This window comes from Myotis brandtii, unplaced genomic scaffold (genome assembly GCF_000412655.1).
Source record: "Myotis brandtii unplaced genomic scaffold, ASM41265v1 scaffold348, whole genome shotgun sequence".
Classification (NCBI taxonomy): Eukaryota; Metazoa; Chordata; class Mammalia; order Chiroptera; family Vespertilionidae; genus Myotis; species Myotis brandtii.
The window spans coordinates 274,622-284,570 of record NW_005363397.1 but is presented as its reverse complement, the minus strand read 5'-3'; positions in this window follow the sequence as shown (position 1 = coordinate 284,570).

Sequence of the window (9,949 nt, the reverse complement as noted above, 5' to 3'; positions counted from 1 at the left end):
TAATTTGAGTTAACAAGCTCCTTAACGAGCTCCTTAACGAGCTTGGTCTCCGAACGAAGTAAACTCGTAAATCAAGACCCCACTGTACCATATTTTATTTATCCATTTTCCTATTGGTGGGCTTTATTCAGATTGTTTCCATTTCTTAACATTGTTTTTGGTATTAAAATCAATGCCATGGTAAAATCTTTACATTCTACATTTTAGTATTGGTAATTTTGTTTCTGTGGGAGAGATTTCTAGAGATGGTTTTGCTGTGTGAAAAGGCAAAGGCATTTTTTAAATTACGAGGTGTACTACCTTACATTGGAACATTCTCTAACTTATGCAAGAGAAAATCACAAGTCCTAAAAGGCATCAGTTGTGCTAAAGCCCAAGATACCAAGCCTAAATTTAACATCTAACCTAACTGCATTTTTAACCCTTCCCAGAAGTTAATTACCAGCATGGAATTTTCTGGTAAGCTCAGAGGAGGTAATCTGTCATGTGGGCCCTCACCCTCCCTCTCCCCCATCCAGGGGAAGAAGAGGCAATCTGCATAATAAAGACCCCTGCTGCTCCCTTTCTCCAGGACCTGGTCTAAAGTAATCCTTCCTTTTCTTTTGTTAACTGCTTGCTTGCCCCATCTTTCTGTCTATAAAGAGCTTCCATTTTGTATGACCTCTGAGAGTATTTGCTGCCTGATTCAGGAATCTATCTATAATAATAAAAGCATAATATGCTAATTAGGCTGGACGTCCTTCCAGACGACCTTCTGGACAAAGCTGGGGCTGTGAGGGAAGCCCAGGTCCCAGAGGAAAGCTGGTGCCTGCAGCCGGGGAAAGGCCTACTCTTGCACGAATTTTGTGCATCGGGCCTCTAGTATATATATAAAAGTCTAAGCGACCAGCCAACCGGCCAACTTGTAGCTATGATGCGCACTGACCACCAGGAAGCAGATGCTCAATGCAGGAGGGAAACCATAGGCATGGAAACATGGAACAGAGTGATGAATCTTAGAGGAAAGGGGGCAGGAGGGAGAGTGGGAAGAGATTAACCAAAGATCTTATATGCATACTAGAGGCTCAGTGAGTGAATTTCTCAGCCTGGCCTGCGGGGATCATCCATAACCAGCTCTCCAACATCCCCCGATGGGTCCCGGATTGTGAGAGGATGCTGGCCAGGCCGAGGGATCCCACCGGTGCACAAATCCATGCACCGGGCCTCTAGTTATTTAATAAAGCCAACTAGATAATAAGGAGAAAATTCTGAGATGAACTGAATTAAATTACATCAGGCCAGACTGTGGAAAAAGAAACAAGAGGTCAATCAGCAACTGCAGGACAAATCAACAAACGATAGCTTACATTCCTGAATCTGTGTTGAAACTTTGAATTAACTTCCAGGTGACTATTTCCATGATTTTCAAGAGAGAATAGCCAGGTGCCAGCAACTCTGAAGCACTTCTGCTTCTTGCTTATGCATGAACTTTTCAGACTTATCCATAACCAGTCCAAAGGAACAAACACTTAATCCTTTTGGACTCTGTACCTATCCCAGAATTATTCCCAATCAACCTACTCTCACCCCTTTTATTTGTAGCTAATGCACATTCTTTTTTAAAAATATATATTTTATTGATTTTTTTACAGCTAGGAAGGGAGAGGGACAGAGAGCTAGAAACATCCATGAGAGAGGAACATCAATCAGCTGCCTCCTGCACACCCCACACTGGGGATATGCCTGCAACCAAGGTACATGCCCTTGACTGGATTCTAACCCGGGACCCCTCAGTCCGCAGGCTGACACTCTATCCACTGAGCCAAACCAGTCAGAGCAGCTAATGCACATTCTTTTTGTTATTATTGCTAATCCTCACCTGAGGATATTTTTCCATTGAATTTTAGAGAGAATGGAAGGAAGGGGAGTGACACACAGAGAAAAACATTGACGTGAGAGAGACACATCAATTGGTTGCCTCACGCACGTGCCCTGACCAGGAAAGAATGTGCACCCCATAGTAATCAGCCAATGAGGAACCAGGGGAGGGACTCACACACTAGGGATAAATTGCTTGTTGTAACCGCCCTGGGTGTGCCTACCTACCAGACATCTCATCTTGCAAGACCTCCATTAAAAGTTTCGCTTTCACTGTACTTCCTGTCTCTGAGGCCATTATTTGAGTTTGGACAGGTGAGCGTGTTTCTCACAATGAGCATGTATATGTTTGTCTTTCCCACCTAGCACTGTTGCTGGTGGTTCATACTGCAAGCATGCCCCAGCACCTGGTCATTGTCTGGCTAGCATTAGGCTCAATAAACCCTTTCATTCAGAAGAGCTTTTGGCCATGAAAGATTTTTGTTTTACATAGATCTTCAAATTTTGTTTTTTTGAACAAAATGAATGTATCTCAGAAAGTGGTCACTTCCTCCTCTTACATTACTGAATATTGTACCTTACAAAGCAAAGGGATCCCAGGAATGGGCACTCCAGGGGCATAGGTAGAGCTTTCTGCTCCTTGTGGGCAACCACAGATCCTTTGTTCCTTCTGGTACTCTGAGGAAGTGAGGAGAACTAAGACAGGGCCTACAGGGGTCTACCTGGCGCTGCCCTGCCCGCCTCTTTCCCCTCATTCTCTATAGTACATCTCTGGCTTCCTAGGTTGAAATCTTCCAGGTTTCAGTGTTACTGGGCTAAAGGTGTTTATTTGCCTGCACACATCAAAGCCCAATCAAAGGTGAACAGGAGTTTACAGTAGCCAGGAAAATAAAGGTTTATAAGTTGAGGAAATGGCACCAAGCCTGGAGTCACAGGTAAGCAAGTACTCAAAGACCTGGCTCATCCTGACTAGTTTGGCTCAGTGGCTAGAGCATTGGACTGTGGACTGAAGGGTCCCGGGTTCAATTCCAGTCAAGGGCACATGTCTGGGTTGCAGGTTCGATCCCCAGTGAGGGACATGCAGGAGGCAGCCAATCAGTGATTCTCTCTCATCGTTGATGTTTCTACCTCTCTCTCCCTCTCCCTTCCCCTCTTAAATAAAAAACACACATACACACACACAAAAACCTGGCTCCCCAGTGGCTTCCAGGGGATGGGTTATGTAGGAGAAAAATCACTAATCACGGTGACTATTATGACCCAGCAATTTCACTTCAGGGGATTTATCCAAAGAAATCCAAAACATTAATTTGAAAGAATATATACATGTCTATGTTCATTACAGTATTATTTACAATAGTCGGATATGGAAGCAACCCAAGTGCCCATCTTCAGACAAGTGGATAAAAAAGCTGTGGTACATATAAACAATGGAATATTACTCTGGCAATAAAAATAATGAAATCTTACCATATGCAACAGCATGGATGGACCTAAAAGGTATTATGCTCAGTGAAATAAATCAGTCAGAGAAAAACAAATACCATATGATTTTACTTATATGTGGGATCTAAAGAACAAAATCAATAAACAAAACTGAAACAGACTCATAGAACAGAGAGCAGACTAGTGGTTGCCAGAGGACATGGAGTTTGGGGGACTGGGAATACCCAGCAGGTTGTGAAGTACATAATTGTATAGCCACTGTGCTGTGCAACTGAAACCAGTACAAAATAATATTGGCAGTAACTGTAATTGAAAAATAAAAATGAAAAAAGAAAGCAATTCAGTTGTTTAATCAGAATGACTACATAAAATAAAGTGACAGCAGGCAAAGTAGTAGGTATTTCAAAGGGGATGATCAGATTCCTTAATGAGAGAAACACAATAAATGCTATTGCCAAGCTGTAAATCAATAAATGATTCAGAAAAAAAATTATGGTGGCTAAAGAAGCTGGGGTTATGGGTGGGGAGTAGTTGATCATTATATCAGGTCCTAATGTCAGCCATGGAGTTGTTATGCCTCTTTTCATGAGGATGTGGTCCATAGGGTTGTCCATTTTCATGGGCCTGGTGCTGAGACCCAACTGAAGGAAAGATATTATCTTTAGCTTGAACAAAGCTCTATTTGTGTGGTCAATAGGCCTGAGGCTTTGTTCTTAAAAAATACATACACACACACACACACACACACACACACACACACACATTATTATTATTGACAGTATTACAGATGTTCCTCATTCCCCCTTCCCCTTTTCACCTCCTCCACCTAGCCTCTAACTTCCCAGGCCTTCACCACACTATTGTCTGTGTCCATGAGCTATGCATATAAGTATATAAGTTCTTTGGTTTATCTCTTCTCATCCCCTTCTCTCTCCCTCCCCCCAGCCCCTAGAGATATGTCAGCTGGTCGGTTCCATGCTTCCACGCCTTTGGTCTTATTTTTCTGGTCAATTCATTTTGTTCATAAGATTCCACAAATAAGTGAGATCATGTGGTATTTGTCTTTCTCCGACTGGCTTATTTCACTTAGCATAATAGTCTGCAGGTCCCTCCATGCTGTCTCAAAGGGTAAGAGTTCCTTCTTTTTACAGCTGCACAATATTCCACTGTGTAAATGCACCACAGCTTTTTATCCCTTCATCTACTGCTGGGCACTTGGGCTGATTCCAGATCTTAGCTATTATAAATTGGACTGCTATGAACATAGGGGTGCATACAGTTTGATGATGACTAGAATCTGATGTCCTAAGGATTTAATGATTAAGTAGGGGAGAAAGGAGAAAGAGTCATGTTAAAGAAATGGAGTTTCTGTGTGGTTACACCAGTTATCCTTCTTTCTTACTTCCAACATATCAGACATAGGGCTTTCCCATTTCTATTTCCTCTGCTTGGAAATATCTTCCCCAGGACCTTTACAAGACCGGCCATGTCTGGTCATTCATGCATTAGCTAAAATTTCACCTCAGGGTCACCTTTCAGGGCTACTATCTACCCTTCCTTCTTCATACTAATCCTCTCCATCATGCTATGTTTACCTCCCAGCACTTTTCACTATCTTAATCCTGCTGGCACTATATTCAGTGCCCCCAACTCTGACCCCTTTTCCATCCATTGCTCTCTATTGTCCATTACTTATGCAATAGCTGGGGGCGGGGTGGTGGTGGTGGTGGTTATGGGGTGAGAAAGTCCCCTATAAATCTAAATAAACTCAAGTTATTCTCCTGCTCAAACCCTCAGACTGCTTTAATTAGAGTATTAGCTCTTATGTGGTTTACTAGGCTCTGTTCCAGTTCCAAACTACTGTTCAATCCCTTTCCTTCTATTCTTTCCTGGTTCAGTACCAGAGGCCACACTGGCCCCCTGCTATTCCTAAATATACTTCAGGGCCCCTAGGGTCTTTGTGCCTCATTTCTTCCCACTAGAACACCAAACCGAGACATTCACAGGACTCGTGCCTGGGCTTCCTTCACACATACATCATAACCTCCTTACCCTCTCCCACTTTGCCCTGCCTTTTATTCTTTCCATAGCACTTATTTTATTTGTTTACTTATTCATGTATTACCCCTTTATCAATTGAATATAAGTTCTGTGAGAGCCTGGACTTTGCTCTTTCTCCCCTTTCTTCATCCTCAGTGACCTCATGGACAATTCTCAAGAAATACTGTTTGAGAGCACAAATAAAATTATGTTTGTATATTTTTTTTCCAACTAGAATGTAAGCTCCTTGCAAACAAGGACCTGGTCTCTCTGATCAATTCCTGTGTCCCTGGTGCCCAGCACTGTTCTTGGCCGCATGAGAACCTCTCAATGACTGTTAACTGGCCAGAAACATGGCACTGATGGAGCTTCTTGGGACATGATGGTGATTATTTATTTATATACAGGTATTTGTTTGAATCATATTTACTTTTGTTTAAAGGGATTTAGAATATCTTTAAGACAAGCTGTACTGAGTTGAATAATGTCTCCTCAAAATTCATGAACATTTGAACTTGTGAATGTAACCTTATTTGGAAAGAGGGTCTTTGCAGGTGTCATCATAATAAGTTAAGGATGAAGGTGAGCCTTAATCTAATAGCTGGTGTCCTTATAAGAAGAGAGAAATTCCAACACACAGAAAACTCAGGGGGAGATATTGGAGTGACATATGTACAAGCCAAGGAATGCCAAGGATTGCTGGCAACCATCAGAAGCTAGGAAGAAGCAAGAGGGAATCCTCTAGAGCAGCGGTTCTCAACCTGTGGGTCGTGACCCCTTTGGGGGTCAAACGACCCTTTCACAGGGATCATCTAAGATCGGAAAACACATATATAATTACATATTGTTTTTGTGATTAATCACTATGCTTTAATTATGTTCAATTTGTAACAATGAAAATACATCCTGCGTATCAGATATTTACATTACGATTCATAACAGTAGCAAAATTACAATTATGAAGTAGCAATGAAAATAATTTTATGGTTGGGGGTCACCACAACATAAGGAACTGTATTAAAGGGTCACAGCATTAGGAAGGTTGAGAACCACTGATCTAGAGACTTCAGAGGGAACATGGCCCTGCCAACACCTTGATTTTGGACATCTGGAACTTCTAGAACTTCCAGGCCTGCGAGAGAATAACTTGCTGTTGTTTGGATCCACCCAGTTTGTGGTACTTTGTTACAGAATGATCAGGAAACTTATAATACACCAGTTTTCTTTAAAAAAATACTATTCATCAAGAGATATAATGGTGTCAATATAAAAAAGATGTTGAAAACAAAATGAAAAGAGAATCTACTAAATGGGAGAACATATTCACCAATGGTATATCTGATAAAGGATTAATTTTCAAAAATTTATAAAGAACTTATAAAACTCAACACTAAAAAAAAACGAACATTCCAATTAAAAAATTGACAAAGGACCTGAATAGACACTTCTCCAAAGATGGGCAATAAACATATGAAAAGGTACTCAATGTCACTAATCATCAGAGAAATGCAAATTAAAACCACAGTGAGCTTTTACCTCACACCTGTCAGAATGGCTACCATCAGTAAATCAACAAATGTTGGTGAGGATGTGGACAAAAGGGAACCCTTGTGCATTGTTGGTGGGATTGCAGATTGGTGCAGCCACTAGGAAAACAGTATGGAGACACCTCAAAAAATTAAAAAAATAGAACTGCTTTATGACCCAGTGATTCCACTTCTGGGAATATATCTGAAGAAGCCAAAACACTAATTTGAAAGAATATATGCACCCCTATGTTCATTGCAGTGTTATTTACAGCAGCTAAACTATGGGAGTAATCCAAGTGCTCTAGAAGAATAGATAACAAAGCAGTGGTACATTTACACAATGGGAATATTACTCAGCCATAAAAAGAAGGAAATCTTACCCTTTGTGACAGTATGGATGGACCTGGAGAGTATTATGCTAAAAAATACTATTCATCAAGAGATATAATGGTGTCAATATAAAAAAGATGTTGAAAACAAAATGAAAAGAGAATCTACTAAATGGGAGAACATATTCACCAATGGTATATCTGATAAAGGATTAATTTTCAAAAATTTATAAAGAACTTATAAAACTCAACACTAAAAAAAAACGAACATTCCAATTAAAAAATTGACAAAGGACCTGAATAGACACTTCTCCAAAGATGGGCAATAAACATATGAAAAGGTACTCAATGTCACTAATCATCAGAGAAATGCAAATTAAAACCACAGTGAGCTTTTACCTCACACCTGTCAGAATGGCTACCATCAGTAAATCAACAAATGTTGGTGAGGATGTGGACAAAAGGGAACCCTTGTGCATTGTTGGTGGGATTGCAGATTGGTGCAGCCACTATGGAAAACACTATGGAGTCACCTCAAAAAATTAAAAAAATAGAACTGCTTTATGACCCAGTGATTCCACTTCTGGGAATATATCTGAAGAAGCCAAAACACTAATTTGAAAGAATATATGCACCCCTATGTTCATTGCAGTGTTATTTACAGCAGCTAAACTATGGGAGTAATCCAAGTGCTCTAGAAGAATAGATAACAAAGCAGTGGTACATTTACACAATGGGAATATTACTCAGCCATAAAAAGAAGGAAATCTTACCCTTTGTGACAGTATGGATGGACCTGGAGAGTATTATGCTAAGTGAAATAAGCCCGTCAGAGAAAGACAAATACCATTCAATTTCACTTATATGTGGAATTTAATGAACAAAGTAAACTAACAGACAAAACTTTATAAAGAACTTATAAAACTCAACACTAAAAAAAAACGAACATTCCAATTAAAAAATTGACAAAGGACCTGAATAGACACTTCTCCAAAGATGGGCAATAAACATATGAAAAGGTACTCAATGTCACTAATCATCAGAGAAATGCAAATTAAAACCACAGTGAGCTTTTACCTCACACCTGTCAGAATGGCTACCATCAGTAAATCTCAGAAAACAGGAATTGAGAAAACTAAACCTGCCCTATAGAAAAATAACTTTATACACGTAGAAAAAAACACTCTCTCATCTGCTCCCCACCCCCTCTGCCCGAGTAAACATAGGAATGTTGAGGCCAGTCGGGATGGAGAAGGCTGGATCCCAGAAGGCAGCAGGCCTGCTGTTGAGGTCTCATGGGACACTCGCAAATATTCTGTGATGTGCAGAGGGATGGGAGAAAGAAGAGATTTCCTGGTCTGTTCCAAGGGCAGAGCAAGTTTTACTCCCTCCTGGAAACTTCTGCTCCAGCATGGGAGAAAGGAAAAAGTGGAAAAGGCCGCAGTCACCTTTATAGAAGGAGTTGTTGAATCTATCGCACATTTTGAAATTATTCTTTTTTGTCAGGAAACAATAGTCAATATCAGGGATTTCATATGGTTCAACCTAGTGCGTTCTGCCTGTATTTTTTCGGAGAGGTAGCTTCCTTCTCTGCTCCTGGTGGTGAAAGGAGGCGTAACTTCCACCCTGGGTCCAAACTGAGGTTTTCCCCTTGTGCATAACACAAACAAGGCCTCTGGTGCAGAGCCTGGGGGTTTAACTCTTACCTTCCCATGTCACACCAGCAGAGCTCCATAATATTTAATTTGAGGAAGGAGAATGTTTAAGTCAAACCTAGAAGTTGGCATTTCTTTGTGCCATGCCAACACGGCCAAGGGTGAACCTGAGTGGGGGCGGAGAAGGATTAGAAAAGACAGACAAGAGAATAAAGCTGAGGCTGGGTGGGACGCTGCCGTCTCTGTTGGAAAGACAGTGCCATGGACTACAAGCCCAAGCCATGTCTTTATTTTATAGCCAGATTCCATGAGGCAAAGTAAGGGCGTGGTCAAGATGTTTACAACATTCTCATGGGTTTCGATCCTGCTCAATTACATGTACCTGAACTCTATCAAGCCCACATCACTCAGGCACGTGGGGCCATGTGTTCGGACCATAGGTTCAAGCTTACAACTACAGCTGTTGGCTATAATTGTGCTGGGAGGGCTCTGCCCTCCAAGCTGGGACTTGCACGTGGCCATGAGAGGACTGTGCCCTCTCATCAGTCCGAGGCTTGAACCTGTCCAAACACTGTAGCCGCTTTCCATATTTCTTTATGTTTTTCTCTTGTGTATCACTGTTTTAAATATCAATGATCAGTTTACTGTATTATTTCAATGAAGATGACCCTGTCACCATTTTAAAAACACAAGGAAATAGATGCTATGTTCTCTCCAAGCTCTTCTCCAACTAGAGCGAGCCTAAAGACCTGTCACCATCCACCCGGGACTGCACGCCAAAGACACAGAGCCCGCCTAGTGAGAGCCGATCGCCTCAGACATTCTGTTAGCCACCCTGACGAATGCGTGATTCACAGCCACACTGGTCCTAAGTGTCCATTAGAGGAAGTAAAACTGGTCACAGTAATAAGGTGTGCTTGGCATCACTGTTTTTATTGTTTTTGTCTTCATAGCAAAAAGTTTGAAAGGAAGTGACTTCCTAAGCTCTGCAAGGATGTACTCAACAGCGCCAGATGGAAATCAGAGGGATAAATATCATCCAAGAAGTACCTGCATATTTCACATGTATGAATAGCATTCCCTTGGCCCCTCA